Here is a 17,583-nt window from a genome sequence, read left to right as displayed (position 1 = left end):
ATCAGTGCTAACCCTCCCACACATGATCATTTATTGAGATTTATCAAAGAGAATATACTTGTTGTTAGGAGATTCACAGGGAAATACCCAGGGACAAAAGTTCAGAATATCTGCAACTTACTCCCAAGCAGTCCAGCAACAACAGTGATGACGATGATAATATGCATGCTCATACGTGCGTGTGTGTGCACATGTGTGTGTGCAGAAAGAGAAAGGGAGAAAGTGAGGTGTGGTGTGTCAAATGTGGCAAAAAGTATGTCATGAATAAATCTGCATAAAAGGGAAGAGTTTACTCTATGCTTGAAATTCTTCTGTAAGAGAAAAATCTAGCTTAGGAAGCCAGGAAACCTAGGTTCAGGAAGGAAACAGGAAGAGTCTAACGAAAACATGGAAGGATCTGGGACAACTGCTCAGAGTAGGTGTTCTCTGCTTGTGTATCTCAGTGTGTCAGGAAGTGAGCTCAGCGTGATGCTCGAAGATCTGAGGCAGTTCAGAACTGAATTGCTTGTGAGGGTTAAGTTAGATAGGTTGTCTCATAGTTTACCAGTGAGAGTAAAAATGGATATGTTTTTCCAAATCGCTTTCCATAAAGGCAGCATCAGGAGGCCTAACTTGTCCATACCTTTTCTGTGTGTGTAATTCTATTTCTCATTGTTAATATGTTTAATCTACATACAAGGCACATGCACAAACTCTCTCTGGGTATGCACATTTTTTAATTATCTCTCTGTAGGTGGTTGTTAAAGCCTAGAGTATAAAGTGCAAAGATCAGGGGCCTGCAGTAGAACCCTAAAACATCCAGTAGCAAAGAAGTAGCCAACAAAAGAGGCTGAAAGGGAACCCTAAAGAGGTGTGGAGAAAACAGACAACATAAAAGCCAAAGAGAAAGAAAGTGCTTCAAGGAGAAAGGAGTGGCCTACAGCCCGGAACTACCTTGATCAATACAGTAGTTGTTAGCCATATGTGACTATTTAAGTTTAAATTGAATAAAATTTAAAATTCAGTGCTCAGTCACACTCGCCACATTTTAAGTGCTCAGTAGCCATATGTGCCTAGTGGCTACCATATTGGACAGCACAAATACACTCCATTTTCATCTTTGCAGAAATTTCTGTTGGACCACAATTGACTAAATATCAAGCAAGTTAGTAACCATAAAGTGTCCAGTGGAACTTAGTGATTTGGAGGTCATGTGTAATCATGATTGAAATAGGTTTTTTTGTTTTGTTTTGGTCTGGTTTGGTTTGGTTTTTTGGTGTCTGGCTGGTGCAGGAATCCAAACCCCTGAGCTTGGTGTTATCAGCACCATACTCTAACCAACTAAGCTAACCAACCAGCCCCTGAGATTAGTTTTAATTGATCTGTGGGAGCAACAGCCAGAGTGAGAAGTTAGTGGGCAAGAGGAAATGGACTTAATAAGTTAGAAGGGTTCTGCAAGAATTTTGACAGTGAAGTAGAAACCAGATCTGGGGTAATTGCTGAAAAGGGAAACTGGGTGGGGAGATTTTTAAGATGAGAGTTTTGAAACCCTAAGAAGATTATATATTTAAACGAGATAATAAGTAATTATTAAAACAAATTTGCTGAGAAGCTAGAGGGGCTGGGACTCATGGCTTGGGTGGCAGGATTAGCCTTAGAAAAGAGGTAGGTCTGTAGATTTGGTAGCAGGAAGGTTAGGCAGTTTCTATCTGAAGATTTCAATTTTTTTTGTGCGTGTGTGAATTCTGGAAGTGAATGGTGAGGTGGCTATAGGATAACAAGGTATGAAGAGAATGAAGACGTGAAATAACTTCTCCGGAAAGTAGGAAAGAGAGCACTGGCTAGAGCTTGGGGTTCTGAAACCCATGGAATGCCCTGGAGGGGCTAAAACACACAGTGCTGGGCCCCACCTTCAGCCATTCTGATTCAGTACGTCTCGGATAAGCTGAGACTTGACCTTTCTAACAAGCTCCCAGGTGATGTTGATGCCGTTGGTCCAGGGACCACATCTTGAGAACCACTGGACTTGCCAAGCAGCCCTGACATTGGAAACCACAAATATCGATGCTGATGTCAGGGCAGGATATGAGGGTTGTCAAGGTTTGCAATTGTGCAGAATGTGAGAGCTGACTAGAGGAACCATAGTGAGAGTGTTAGTATAACAAGACTTACATTAGAAGTTTTGACTGAGGCATGAAGGTACAGTAGGTATTGAAGTGATTAGTGACACACACCACCCTGTATGGATTTCAAAGTAGAAAACCAATAACTGATTTCAAAACCTTTAAACCCTTCATTCATGGTAAGAGTTTAAAAAGACCTGGTTTTTGGAGATTAGGGGAGGATTTGTAAGGAAGATTTCCTTCAAAAGGGCTGTACTGTGAGCCCCACACCCCAAGAAGGAGTGGTGGAGGGTGCTTCTTACTCTATAGCACATCAGGAGAGAGGAATTTCAAGGGGCCACTTGGACGGCTTGATACATGTCCCCTACAGTTGGGCAGACATGGAGACGTGGTGTCTGACTCTCACCTGGAAAATGTAAAAGGCTGGCCAGTGGTCCAACAGCAGGAACAAAAGTGTTGCTGCTGTGTTGGGACATGCTGGGTCTCCTAGAATCTGTCAGAGCAAGGGATGTGTGAGTGCACCGCAGGGATTAGACCAGAGCCACACGTGCATGAGAGATCTGCATGTCAGTGGGCCACTGCGATGGGGAGTCCCAGGAAGTCACAGAAGCATCCGTGACTCAGTTTGAAACACTTGTTGAGCCCCGATTTTGAAAAGCTGACTTACAATAGTATCTGTCAAGCAAAAACTTTCCTGTCTCCCTTATCTCTTTTCCTTTCCCTTGCTTTGCCTCTGAACTAGGGTTGCCAGATACAGCAAATAAAAACAAAGCATGTTCAGTTCAATTGGAATTTGAAGTAAACAGTGAATACCTTTTTAATATTATGTATCAGGTAAAATGAAGGTATTTCAAAAAGTTTGTGAAAAAAATGGAATTAATGGATAATATGCATGTTTCCATTAGCTTTTTGAAGACCCCTCATATGTGAGACCTACTTATACACACACACACACACACACACACACACACACACACACAAATCATTGTTTATTTCAAATTCCAATTTGTCTGGGAATCCTATAGTTTATTTGTTACTTTAAACAGGGTCAGAAGTTGTAGTTAGGAAGACGGCTGGAAGGGCTGAAGGCCTAAGGCGGGGAAAGAGAGAAGAACCATGGTAATTTACCAGCTGTAGGCCCTTCACCTGCAGCACATTCTACCTGGGGTAGGAGGACTAGTTCTAACTTTGATTTAAGTTGAAAGCTTGGTTTATTACATGGGACAGAAATTTAAGTAACCATTTAACACTGTGTTTTGTTACTTGAAGAGACAGGGACAGCAGAAGACAACACTGAAGGTGGTTTATAATTTCATTCTATGACTTCTGTTAGTTCAACTTACTGATTACATTGGGTATGCAAAAAAAATGAGTCTGGAAGTATGTATGAGGGGTCTTCAAAAAAGTTAATGGAAAGATTACAATATCTTATAGTTCCATTTTTCCACAAACTTTTGTGAAGTACTCTCCTATATTAAATTGCTAATAGTGCTTATTTCTGGTACTACAGTGGACTTTTACTTTCAACTCTCTACAAATTTGTTTAGTTTAACTACTGTAAGTATGAATTACTTTGATCCTCAAAATTAATAAAGATTTTATAAAACTTGCTATTTTTCCACTTAATATTTTTTGAATATCTTTCCATGTTATTATTCTTCTAGAAAGTGGTTTCTGTAGCTGCTTGATATCCCATTGTACGAATGTAGCATAATATATTCAAGACCCTGATTCAAGTTGTCCTGTATTAATACAATTAATATTGCAAGGAAATCCGTGTAGTTTAATCTTTATGCACATCTTTAGTTATTACCTTAGGAAAAATTTTTAGAAATAGAATAGCTGAGCCCAAGACTTAAATGTGTACTTTTAAGCTTGACAAAATTCCCTACCAAAAGGCTGTTTGTCTACCTACATCAGCTCCACTACACATGATTATCAATATGTATTTCATTGTTTTGATTGTCATTTATTTTACTAGTGAAGATGAGTATTTTTTTCAAGTGATTCTTGGCCATTTATACTTTTTTATTAGTCTGATAGATACTCAATAGATGGATATTAAATTGATGGGTGCTAGCAGGATTTTGTGGACTTTTGTCAGCACTGGCAGCCCCTCCCCCAAACACACACACACACACACACACACACACACACACAGGCACATGCACACATTCTGTGCATTACCCAGGCAATAAGTGCTGGTTAAATGAATGAATACAGAAATGAATTAATTATTTAAAGAATCTGGCCAAAGAAACCCTTCTTAGTTATTTTGCTATGAACATTTTCATGATTTATTCATCCACTCAACAGTTTAAAGTGTCTACTGTGTACACGGCTCAACACTAGACTATTTAAAAAATAATAACAAGCATTGGTAGTAATTTCAATCAATATAATAAAAAAAGAAATCACAAACATTCCAGGAATATCTTGGATTTATTGCACCTTCAGTGGAATGAGTCTGTCTGGATTGGCAAATATTCTAAGTACATCAAGATTTATACACCAACTTTACATTTTAAAATGGCTGTTGACAAAATATTTTTACAAAGTACTACATGAGGGTACTTAAAAAGGTTCATGGAAAGGGGCCGACCCGTGGCTCACTCGGGGGAGTGCGGCGCTGGGAGCACAGCAGTGCTCCCGCCGCGGGTTTGCGGTCACAATAAAAAAGGACAAAAAAATAAGGTTCATGGAAAGATTCGTATTATCTTTTAATTCCATTTTTCCACTACCATTTTAAAATATCCTTGTAAGCGTCCATGTTTTCTTAAATATGGTGCTCCACAAATTTAACTATCAATGGATTGTAGGCAGGGTTGTCTGAATTAGTTTGTCATTCTACTCTGTATGTGGGAAATGTCCCCTCTTCTCCAGACTGTGAAACTTAATTGATTGGGGTGCCCTGAGGAACTTTTGGCAACCACCGCTTCTCACCTCTATGAGCTGCTGTTGCTGTCCCTGCCACCATTACTGTGGCCCCTCTGTCCCTGCTTCTAATCTCTGCTTTTTCTGCTGCCAATGACCGTCTGCCTGTTTCTTATTTTCTCTCTTCCATTGCTTCTTCAATGCCTCTTGGCCTTCAAGTGTAAAAAAAAATGATCTTTTATATATACTTCCAGTTATTAATAGCCTCATTTTCCTTTTCAATGGCACCTTGGAGTAATTGTACTTGGAGTAATTTTGCAGGGTGTACCTCCTGGCCACGTTGTTTGATACTGGAGGCCAACAGATTGCGCTTTCACTATCAAAAATGTTTTTGAGCTGCTTCCAGATTCATAAATCGGAGGGTTCTAGAAGTCCAGATGCCAGACATCTGTGTTGTAGAATTGCTGATGTCATATGAATGCAAAGTTTTATATAAGGAGACCCCAACTACAGGATTGGATAGACCAATAACTCTTAGAGTTTGGTTTGATAGATTTCCAAGCCCGTTCTTCTCTCATGCCATTGATAGGATTTTCTGAAGAAAGTCACTTCTGACATCCCCCGGTTCATCTTCCGTAGAGATTTTCTCACCAATATCTGAACCCATCAGCCCTGTTGAAGGATGGGAGCATCCCCGCAGTGCACATCCTACTCTGGTGGCCATATGAGTCCAGGGGAATGAGCCCTAGGTCTTCTTCACTCCAGTCTGGGGTCCCCAAGCTGGTCTTAGGCAGATGAGGAGTCTGCATTTTCTTTTCAGTAAAGGAGTACTGAGTCTGGAGATGAAATCGTAACTAGGAAGAAAGAAAAGAACCAAACGAATGTTTTAGGTGGGTTCAGACACAGCTAACGTGAGTGGGAAGTTAAACTGCATTGTTAGAAGAAAATCCTCAAATTCGGGGGTCTCACTGACTTTGGCTAAGAATCCTGACAAAGAAAATGAGAGCATGGTAAATTCTCAATGAAGTATCTGTCTTGTGCCACCTTTAACATCCTTTGGTGTTACTGAAGCACCTCTTTCTTCTGACCGTGTACTCAGTTATGATGCAGGGGTGAAGGGGGGCAACAATGCAGGGAATGCTGTGGCGGCTGCTGTGGGAAAATCCCAAAGGCCAAGATGAGTGGGGAAGGCAGAGGGAGAAGAGAGAGGGGATGGGACCGCCCTGCATGAGCGCGGCAAGCGCAGGGCAGTGGCTGCAGAGATCAGCGGGAAGCGCTTTCTGTCAACAACCACAAGCACCAGCAACACAGCAAAGAGCAAAGTCTTTCCTTAGAGGCGATTCCACCTGCCTTTGACATTGGGTGCCACACATCTGGCTTACCGGTATTTCATTGAAACAGCAGCCTGTGTGGAGTTCAAAGGAGAAAGTAATGAAGTAGGGTTTGCCTCTTCTCCTTTACAGGAGCTCCCCAAAAGAGTGTACATTTGATAAGAGCCAAAGACTGTTTGTGAAAAGAAACCTCTGAGGGGAGATACAGCACCTAAGACCAAAGACCTTCATTTTGCCTCAAATTTTGGCTCTACTCTTTCTATAGAGAAAGGGAAGCTTTGGCTCCCCCACTCAGCTATTAAAGTTTAGTGCGTTGAAAACTGTCTTCATGCTGTGATACCCTTTCAGGGAGGAGAATAGGGTCTGAACTAATCCATGAAAGTTGTCACGCTATGAACTAGCAGTCAAGCTTTTTCCTTTCAGTTGAATCTGATACTATAGTGTCCTTCACACTTGCCTGGTCCTTCAGAGGGAAGGACTGAATATCCCTGCTGGAAACCAGCTCGTCTTCTTCACACAGTGCTGTTGAACGTGGAAAGAACTTATTTCTGAGGCATAATTACCAGCTCTAACACATGAAAAGTCGTAAGGATCTTTAATTTTTTCTTTTTTGTCGATTTTGGTCAAACTCTTTAAAATGCTAACTTTTATTTCCCCCTTTAACAAAGCTTGTTTACTAGACTGTGTCTCCATGCTTGGGCTTGCTGTTTGTCAATAGATGTTGGGATCTATACATGCTCGCCAGCCTTTCTTTCCTCGGGATGATAGACAGACATACAGCAGAGATGAATCGAGGACAAAAAATATCTTCTGAATGCAGCCGTCAGCGAGCCATTGAATGTCCTGTAGCAAAGGTAATGGGTCACTTATTTACCATGAAGACTGGGACGAGAACTCAAGGAATCTGAGTGATGCTATGCCAGTTGTCTGAGGAAAAGGACGCTTTTCCTTTCCCACTCAGGGAGTTAGCTTTGTTTGTTTGCACATGTTTTAGGTCAATAACTGGTAATAGTAAAGGCAGAACAAAAGCTCTAATAACCATGAGCCATCTGCAGTGTGAATTGACATTCCCCAAGTTAAACACTATGTATTGTGAATGAATACATACAGTGCATATGATTTTTTCTTAATTAGAAAAAAAAAAAAACCCAAAACAAAAAACTTTGATCTAGCTACACCAAAAGGGGTAACCAGGGTATTAAAGAAGTTGATATTTTCAGAGGCTAAAAATGAAATTAAGTGAAGTTTGAAAAGGTTTTTAGTCTAATTATTATGTACACGATTTTAAAAACTTGTTATTTTAAAAAGTAGGTTGGGTGATTTCAAGTATTTTGAAAATATTATTTTGATATCTGAAAGAAATTTCCTATTGGTATGAGCTGTTATCTTTGGAGTTTGATGGTATAAATTTCAAAATAAACCTATATTTTATTTGACAAAAATAAAGAGAAAAATCACATATATGTCTCCTTAGATTGCTGTCAATATTAATACTCATAGTGTTTTTCATTGAAATTTTGGTTTATTTTGTCTTTGGAAATAGAAATTTGTCTCTTCTTTGTTGTATAAGACATTCAGTAAATGTAAAAATATTTGTTTTATATATCTTTGTCTAGATGGAAAAAATTCGAATGCTGTGTTGGCTTTCTGAAAAAGGATGCAGAAAGTGGAGATTTGTGGGTTATGGCAAATAGTAGCTAATTTAGAGATCGACTGCCATAGCTCTCAAAATTCAGGAGTAAATAAAGAGAGCAGAAGGCATTTTCTGGAAAGATTTTCAAATTGTACATTTTGATTAATGCTACCTCGTTTCTGTGATTCTAGTAAACAGAATTTAGTGGAAGAAAATGGAAAAAAATATTTTTTAATGGGATTGTAAACATGCAATGCAAGTGGATGCCTCTTCTGCTTTAATGTCACCTATGAGAAGAAAAACCAATTCGATTTCTAATTTCGTTAGTGATTAAGTGCTATTTATGTTGTTTTTTTCATCACCCTGATCCCGTGCCCCTTTCCCTCCCCCAGTTGAAATAGAGACCTTTTATATGTAATCAAATCTGAACTGGTTGGTTAGCTAATAATTCCTCTTAAAAATGGAAATCAGTGGCTGCATGATCCTGTTTTCTCTGTATAGCTGTACCGTTTCCAAAGATGGCTGCAATCTAAACAAAATGGGTTGTCTTTTGATGGAAAACATTTTCTCCTTTTATATTTAAATGTGCAGTCACAGCTCCTTAAAAAAAGATAAAATGATAAATTTAGTTGAAGTCATATTTTATAGTTTTATTTTTACCCAGCCTTAGGTCTTGCCCATTGTTTTGTGCTTTGTGATTTATGGCATCATATATTATGCAATGCAAGGCAATTTCCAAGCTGCTATTATATCCCTGTAACTTTTATGAAATATGTGACTAATTAGTATATTGTTTAACTGGGAGAATTAGGTTAAAGAAAAACAAATGTCTTTCAGGTTTATTTGAAACATACGGACTTTATTCAAGTGAAGTAATTATTCAGGTACAATAAATTGTTATGTGTAGTGCTGGAAGATAGCTGTAATTTTATTTTAAAATATGGCAATATCGAGAAGTTTTTATGACTCTGTTGTTTATTTGAAATAAAAATAGAATAGGATTATTGAATTTCATATCATCTTTTTATTATCAACACTGTAGTGATTAGCATGTACTGAAATGCCCACTTAAAGTAAGGGAAGGAAAGTTACCTTCGCTTTTTGTTTGTTGGGGTTCTCCCAACATGTATTGTAATGGATATTTGGCTTGATTGCAAAATATTTAAAATGTGGTCAACAAACACTGTTCTAACTGGATATTTTCAAAGTTATATTTTCTATTTTTTTAATTAGTAGTTGTTTAGTTAGTAATAATTGCACTGTATTACTCCAGGTTTGAGGAATTAGTGTTTCTTAGTGTCACTGAAAAATAGAAATTCTTTTTTAGAGAAATGCCTTGTAAATTATGTACATACAAAATATTGTATAGATACATAGATATTTGCATAGATATGTTATTTCTCTGTGTGCTCTTGAGGTCCTGCCACTTTGACAAAGGATGGATATGACTGATTAAATCAGGTGTTGTACATTTTCATAATAACAGAAAACCACAATTGCCAAGATCTAAAAATGCAATTGATTATGATGTTAATGACCAGTGTTTTGTTCTGGCCTCAGTCTATGCTTTGGGAGGTCTTGCCTTGGGTTTAAAATATTATTCTATTTTGAAGAAATATTCATATAGTAGTATTTGCATGAGGTCAGAATGGGCAAAATAATAAATAGGTCAGAATTTCATATATGCTTTTTAATTCTTTAGCTTGGTCTTTCTTATGACAAGATTTTACACCAATAGTCCACAAAGACTTTTTCTGGTTCTAGTTTTTTTCCCCCAAAAGTCAGTTTACTAATGCTTAAAAATCTGTTCATCCACATGTTCAATGACATATTTTCATGGTGTTTTCAAGTCACTTCTCCATGGAGGCAAATTAATGGCCAAGTGTAGCTTATGAAAGAACCTGAAACACAGAAAGGTCTCCAAAGGGGCTATTCTCCTTTAGGGAAGCTATCTGCGGATTAACAAAAAAAAAAAAAAAAAAAAAAAAAAAAAAAAGGAAGCGAAATCACAGCTGCAAGAGTCCCTGATCTGTTACATGGCATGATGTGTTCGTTGAAAATTCTGTATAGAGGGGTTTCACTTTAGATATGTCTTCCCGCTCCCCCGATTGATTTGACTATACAGGCACAATCTGTGGGAGGTTTTTTTCTTTCTTTCTTTTTTTTTTTTTTTGTGACCGGTAAGGGGATCGTAACCTTGACTTGGTGTTGCCTGCACCGCGCGCAGCCAGTGAGCGCACCAGCCATCCCTATATAGGATCCGAACCCGTGGCCTCGGCGCCCCCAGCGCCGCACTCTCCCGAGTGAGCCACGGGGCTGGCCCCCACTTTGACTCTTTTAATCATCAAGTGTCTTCCTTCCTCTGGTCACCAGCATTCAGAACCGAGTGTGGCATGGGAGGTGCCTCTGAAGCATCAGGGTGGCTTGTTGGGAGCACTGGTGCCGTCAGTGCTTGCACTGCCAGGTGCTTAACTGGCTCGGCTAGAATAACTCAGGGTGAACTGTTCTAGAGCCGAGCCTCATGTTACATTAGCCTTAGTGACACCTTTTAATGCTTATGGTATTTTTCTCACTGTATTTCAAAAGTGCTCAGGGATTTGCAGGATTGTGCATAGAATTCAATTCCAACTATATTCAGAATCTTTCTTTTTTTTTTTGAAAGATAATGTACAACATTTAGAAAGGCTATTTATTTTATTTTGTAATTTATTTCCAAGTTTATTTCTTCTTCTGAAATATATATAAACATATACTTGTGCGTGTATATGTTGTGTATCCTTTTATGTGTGTGTATCCTTGATTAAACAAATTCTATTCTTCTTCAAAACAGAGTATTTTTTGAGTATTTCAATATAACTTAAAATATACGACTTAAAATTAAGCAGGTGTCCAAGGAAACATGAAAGATATTTATTTCTTGTCCCAAGAAGCAGCAGCTGCTGACACTCTAAACAAGATGTATCTATGTTATGGTCAAGAATTTATTGCTTTCTAACTTGATATTACTTATTGTTGAGCTCTTTATTGCTAGTCTTTCCAACTTGCATGTTGGCTCCAAGAGGCCTTAGGCTTTTCTCTTTATCTTTTGTTTAATCTTTTTTGGAAGGAAAGGAAAAGCTAGTTTATTTTTTAAGTAATTCATTTATTATTTTATTTTATTTTCTAACATTCTAAGATGTTGCAGAGCAGATGGTGGGAGGGGGAGAGTGGAGAGGGAGGTGGGAGGAGGGAGGAGGGGGGCATGGTTGAGACCCACGGCATCCCCCTTATTCCATCAGGCGCTCCGTTGTCACTGGGCTGGATGCAGACATCGGGGGAGCATGGCTGAGGTGCCTGGGGTGCTTCCAGCAGTGGCTCTGTGGTCATTGCTGGGCTGAGTGCAGATGTCAGAGGAGCATGGCTGAGGCCCTCAGCCCCTCACTACCCCAAATCGGGCGTCTAGGGAGCTTCCTGCAGTGGTTCAGTGGTTGTCGCTGGGGTGGATGCAGATGTTGGGGTGTTGCGTGGCTAAGGCTCTTGCCCCCATCACTGTGGCTTGGGAGCTCAGGGAGCTTCCCGAGGTAGCCTGGTGATTGTCGCTGGTCTGGATGTGGTTGTGAGAGGAGCGTGGCTGAGGCCCGTGGTCCTCCACCTACCCCGGCTTGGGAGCCTGGGGGCTTTAGTCCTTCTAGGTTTTATAGGTGTTCTTTGATACACCTTTATTGGTTAATACCAGAAATTTGTCTCTGATCTGTGGGTTGTTTGTTTTTTCTTTCAGTTCTGTATTGGATTATTCGCTGTTCCCATCACTTAAACTGCACTGAAATTGATTTGTTGTTCTTTGTTTAAATCTAAAATGGGGAAACTTCCTGTGGGAACCAGCACTGGAGACCTGTGGTTGAGCTAAATTGCTTTGCTGCTGATTCCCTGGGAAGGGGTTTTTGTGCAGTTCAGGGTTTAATGGTTGACATTGTAAGGACTTCTGTGTCTTGCAGGGTCTGGTACACCCAGGTTGTGTGGAAACTCTGTTTTGGGCCCGAGTCTTTTCAGCAAACTGTCCCCCCGCAGGTCTATATTCCTGACCAGTCTTCTCTGAGTGGGCCTGTGCTGATTGGGGAGCAGATCAGCTGACCATGCTATGCCAAACGTTCCCCTGGTGTCCCATCTCCCCCAAACCCCATACTCCGAACACTTCGGATGGACTGGGCCATGCACCCACCTCTACAGTCTGTGACTCACCAGCCTCTGAGGGGCTCCTTTTTCCATTGTCTGTGGCCCTTCACTCCTATGTGGGTCCACAGGAACCCTGATAATGGTCTTGCTGACCTGTGGGCCACCAAGGCCCTCTTCTCCCCTGCCACCTCCAAGCAACTTAACAAAGGGCACAGCGGCAGCTTTTGCCAGCTCTTGCTCCATGTGCTCACCAGAGCCAGCCTTGAAGTGGTCGGGACTCAAGACAGTGGAAGCGGCCCTTCCTTTCTCTCACCGCGGCTTCTCCTGCCCCCGCGCTCTCCGTCGGTCTCTCCTGCTCTTCCCTGGGCTCCAGCAGCCCCACCTTGGCAGTTGGTGCTTGTCCATAGTTGTAAACTGGTTGACTGTGGGAGAGGGTGAGGCTGGGCATGGTCTGTTCCTCCACCGTGACCAGAAGTCTTCTTCTCTCTGTTTTCAGTCACTGTGTCTTGGGAGCCTGGAATGGTCCTGGCATTGCTGAATGGATCAGTAAAGGAGCGGGAGAAGGAATGAAGTTTTTAATGTCAGTGATGTAATATCTCATTTTTCTTATCTTACATGATTTTTGCGAAGAAGTACTTTTGCTGAATACACATGGAAATGCAACCACCATAGAAGTGAAGTGAAGACCACGTTTTAAAATGAAAATTTTCGAAAGGAGAGCTCATTAGTTGTGGCACTTTAAAATGGTTTTTAAAATTTCAAATCACATGGACGACCTAAAATGGAAAACTACAATCTCCCTTCTCCCGTACCTATCCCGAGCCCCACTTCTAAAATTAGTTCTTTTTGAATAGTTTCTATTGTTAAGTCTTTTTTGATTAAAATGATCATTTAACATAAACTAAACTCAAGTAAACAAATTTGTATTGATAGTTCTTTGTATATCAGCCTCAGGAATTGTCAGTGCACCTAACATTACTTTTCTTTCCTCTCCCTCTTCTGTTTTTGTAGTTAGTTGTTTTTACACTAACAAAGTTTATTGTGTGTCTTCTGTGCTTTTATCTTTAGACTAATTCTTAAAAATTAAATAAATGTGTTTGTTGAAAAGTGTTTGATATAAATGTTATACAATGGAGAAATAACTGATGTGAATGGAGCCATAAAAAAAGGGAATTTAATTTTATATTACCAATCCTCTAATGTTGAAGAATAATTCAACCTCACCGTCCAGTGGAATCCCTTATATTTTGCCGGCTTTTCTCGCTGCTGCTGCCCTTGTGTCCTCCTTCCTCCTTCGTGCGTCTTCCTCATGCTCTTCTGTTCTATCTGCTCAAGCATTTTTTTTTTCATATGGGTGCAGGGGAGGTAGTCTTCTTTTAGTTTGCTTTGCATATCTCCAAATGTCTTTATATCTTTTTCTCTTTATGTTTTCTCCTACAATTGATAGTTTCTAATAATTTCCTCTCCACATTTTAAGAGAAGAGATTATTTATTTCATAGTGTTCTCACACTTATTGAAGCTAAAGTCTGATATTCATTTTTTGGTAAGATACCATGGAAGCTTTCTTGATTTCTCTCTTTATTTTCAGAATGTAGATTATTTACATGCATTGATAAGTTTTCTTGATCCATCATGCTTGTACTTGGCAGGCTCTTTCAATCAGAATATACATCTTCTTTTTTTTTTTTCTTTAACGACAAATTTTTTGACAAATTATTTCATTAGGTCCTGACTTCAATTATCTCCATTTGTTTTCTGCTTCTGGGCCTCTTATTCCTAGATATTTGAACTTTGGGATCGGTTCTCTATGTTTCTGAATTTTTTTTGCTATTCTTTCATCTTTTGGGCAAACTACTTAATTATTCTGTGCCTCGGTTTTCTCACCTATAAAATGGGAACAATAATAGTCTTATTGGATTGTTCGGTAATGCCAAAGGTTTAGAATAGTGCCTGGCACATAATAGGAGCTAAATATGAACTCTATGGCATGCAGTAGGTTGACACATAATTCTATATTATGTGAAATTTCCTTGATTTTATCTTTTGTTTAGTAGCTTGAACTTGAAAACTGTCCTTTCTATTATTATTCATACTATTCTTTAAATGTTTGATATAAAAATCACACTGTTAAAATTCCTATGAGCCTTTCTTATTCTCTGATTGCTGTTTTTATAGCATCTTTTTAAAAAAAATTGTTTTATGATCCCTTTAATCTCTGTGGATCATAAATTCACACACGTATATTTAGTTAGTTTTTGTTTCTATGATCCTTGGTATAGATGACTTTAACATCATCTAATAAGAATAATTGCAGTGATTTCAAAATAAATTATAATGTTATTAATTTCCAAATGCTTTAACTTGGCTTTTTTTTCTCTCTTTTCCTGAATTGATAGATTGAGTTATCTCATTCCTCTCTTTACTGCCCTTTATTAGTTTGAGGTGACAGATTCCATATCTAGTCCTTTAATGATTGGCGTGGAATTTTAACATGCATACTTGACATAGAAATCTAAAGCTAATCAGTTCCTATACCATCTGGCCAAACAGAACAAGGGCCTTATAACAATTAAATACTGAGTAACTCCTTTCAACTTAACGCTATTTTTGTTTCCTTTATTTCCACTTTATTTTCTAATCATTCACATGTTTACTAATTTCTTTGTTTACTGTTGCTTCTTGCAAACACTCCTTTCTTCTGGGGTCCTATTTTCTTCTTCTCAAAGTATGTTGTTTATAAGGTCTTTGATACTCTTTTGGCACTACGTTCAATCTTTGAAAGCCTAAAAATGTCTTTATTTGGCTCTTTCTCTTGAAAAAGCCCTTGAAGATCTCAATTTGCTGTTTTGTAGCTGCTTATTGTCCTTCTTTTTTTGTAGGTAATTTGTCTTTTCACCTCAGTTTTAAGATTTGCTTTGCCTTTGATGTTCTGAAGTTTATCTATAATTGGTCAAGGTGTGAATTTCCTTTTATTTATTTTTTCTCACAGCTTGCTCGTGTTTTAGGATTTATATCTTTATCAATTTTGAAATATTCTCAGCCATGACGTCTTTGTCTTGGATGTCTTTGAGTATTTCCTCTCCTCTATCTCTTTGTCATCTCTTTCTGAAAAGGCTCTTAGGTGTGTGTGGGATCTCCAGATCTTTTTTATTTTTTATTTTTGTGGTGGCTGGATGGTATGGGATCCAAACCTATTACCTTGGCGTCATAAGTCTGCACTCGAACCAACTGAGCTAATGGATCTCCACATTTTACCTCCATGCCTAATAGTTTCTGTTTACTATTCTCGATGCTTTTATACTTATATTTCTGTGCTATACTCGTATTTTAGTATTTTTCTCAGGTTTAGCTTCCAGTTTGCTAATTATTTTTTCAATGATGCCTAGTGTGTTATTTAGTGCATCCATGTGGTTTTCAGTTTTAATCACTATATTTTTCATTTCTAGCTGTTACATTTGGTTTATTTTCAAATCTGTTCTTTTGCTTTGGTTTTGCTTTTTGGAGAGTCATATATTTCTTGTAGTTTTTACCTCCTTTTCTCATTTACATTAATTTAAATGAAACCATTCTATGTCTGTTTAAGAGTGTTATATTACCTTAAGATCTTGAGATCTAATCCTTTTGTTTGTTATATTTTCTGAGTCTTACTCATGCTCAATCACGTTTGGGTGTGTTTTGCAATTTTTGATCATAAGCTCATCTTTAGTGGATTTTGTTTTTTCTGTGACAGTTCTCAGGTTCTGTGTGTGGAAGAATTCATACAGAACAGTTTTACATTTGCTTCTTCCAGCTACCCAGATATGGTAGGAGCAGACTGGGGACAATTTTTACTTTTGTTTTTGGCATTAAGAGTCTCTTACCAAACAGATTAAATTCTGACTCTAAATTTTCATATGGCTCTGACATGTTTTATTCCCTGACCCTCAGCTCTGGGCAAATATAAATTTCTTTGCTACATGAATGAACTATTGAGCAGCATTTGTCTAGTTTATCACTGAGAAGACAGCCTACTGAGAAACTTGATTTTTTATACATATCTGAGTTGCAGTTACTAATGCTCATGCACCAAAGATCTATTCTTCTACCACTGCATGGATATTAGAACCTCTAAAGTTCACTTCTTTTTTCATAAATTATCTCTGTTTTCTCTGATGTCATTTCACCTGCTTTCTGTGCAATTAGTTTTCCTCAAGTGTCAGGAATTCTTGTTTTTTTGTTCCTAGTTTTGAATAATGATTTGATTGATTATTGTAAGCATTTGGTGGTTTTTTTTGTTTTGTTTTTCCCTGAAGTTGTATATTTCTATTTTTTGGTATGCCACACCCTTAATAGGAGGGCTAGCTGTAGATTCCATAGTTTTTCCAAACCTGTTGGAACCTTTGTCATTAGTAAAGTAGGGAGATATTACTCCAGCCTGGAGTGCTTCCATGTGTTTAGCATTGGATGAAGCTGCTTTCTCTTTTAATTAATTTCCTCAGTGACTGATAGGATACTTCATTTTTGGCTTTGGCTCTACTCTGCTTCTCTTGAAGGTGCCAAAAATATATTGAATCCTTCCTCCAGAAGAAAAGCAAGTTTGAGTTATACCATGAGAGCTACAAACTCTACTTCCTATACTTTGTGTATGAGAATACTGGGAAGGAGGGAAAGCTGCCTAAAAGGTTCAGCTGTACTAAAAGCAATAATATATTCAATTGTCACCACACCCCACTCCTTCTCTTCAAGGTAGCTGTCTCTGAGCTAGCAGCTCTCCAGGACCCCTTTGGAAAGAGCCATTCTTACTTCTTGAGTTTTGAGATAGAAGTTTTCCTGACTTATTTTCTCCATCAACCTAAAATTTTCTGACCCTTTTTCTAAGGCCAGAAAATTTTCTTATGATTTCATTCCTTTAAAAATACTTATGTTTTTTTCAGTGGGGTCTTCTTAATGAGGAGAGGTAGATATGTGTATTTGCTCTCTTAAACCAGAAGTCCTTACTAATATTTTAGAGGCAAAGCATTTAGATAAAATAAAGGAGCAAATGTATTTTAAGTTTTTATAATAATTTCAGTAGGACATACAATATAAAAGTGCATAAATATAAGTGTACTGCTCAATGAATTTTTACAAAGTGAACACACCATGTGACTAGATTAAGAAATAAATACTGCCAGGATCCCATTTTTTGGCAAGGGAGAGACTTGTACTAAAGATTTGTACTCAAACACATGGTCCTCTTAGACAGTGAACTAAAGGAGCCTCGATGTCTCTCTCTGAGCTTTCCCCATCCTCCCTGTCTCTCCGACCCTTTTTCTTCCTGAAACACCAAGAGGGACTCTCTAGAATTTCCTTAGATGACTGAGAGAACTTCTTTCCAAAAGAAATGCAATTGTCTTAAGACCTCCTCGCTAGGAATCTCATCAAATAACCAGGAGTTATTAACCAGCAGGCAAGAGACTGAGAGTTGTCACCACACCCAGGCAGACTTTTCATCTATTCTCCTGAGGGCAG

The sequence above is a fragment of the Cynocephalus volans genome, chromosome 5 (assembly GCF_027409185.1).
Source record: "Cynocephalus volans isolate mCynVol1 chromosome 5, mCynVol1.pri, whole genome shotgun sequence".
In the NCBI taxonomy this organism is placed as follows: Eukaryota; Metazoa; Chordata; class Mammalia; order Dermoptera; family Cynocephalidae; genus Cynocephalus; species Cynocephalus volans.
This window is presented reverse-complemented; position numbering follows the sequence as displayed.